This window comes from Colobus angolensis, unplaced genomic scaffold (genome assembly GCF_000951035.1).
Source record: "Colobus angolensis palliatus isolate OR3802 unplaced genomic scaffold, Cang.pa_1.0 Scaffold317, whole genome shotgun sequence".
Taxonomy (NCBI): Eukaryota; Metazoa; Chordata; class Mammalia; order Primates; family Cercopithecidae; genus Colobus; species Colobus angolensis.
This window is the reverse complement of record NW_012116455.1, coordinates 1,170,207-1,170,522: the sequence shown is the minus strand read 5'-3', so window position 1 is coordinate 1,170,522 and position 316 is coordinate 1,170,207. Positions and strand designations below refer to the sequence as shown.

The 316-nt window shown below is 42.7% G+C and overlaps 1 pseudogene; it reads right to left on the bottom strand.

The window, feature by feature from the left end:
- The window catches only part of LOC105518348, an 18,179-nt pseudogene that overhangs the window by 16,411 nt on the left and 1,452 nt on the right, over window positions 1-316 (bottom strand).

Below are 316 nucleotides of genomic sequence, written 5' to 3'. Positions count from 1 at the left end.
GGCTTAACTGAAGGAGTGTACAACAGAAGGACATGGTGGACATCACACAGAGATTCTGCGGCATAGGATGAACTACTAAACTTCTAGGATATTTTAAAGTCCTCCACCATCTGTAATTGTTTTCGGTGGTGACCAAGCCTCGTGGGTCTGGAGAAGACAGGCCACAGTGACCTCTTTGAAAGCTTTCTGTCAAGTCTCTCATCCAAGAGAAGCAAAATCACAAACGTCCCAGGTGAGTTTTTTCTTCTCCTCTTTCCTTCATAAATGTTGGTTTTACTTTTATTTGACGAAAACAATCTAATGCCTCTTCTCCCTG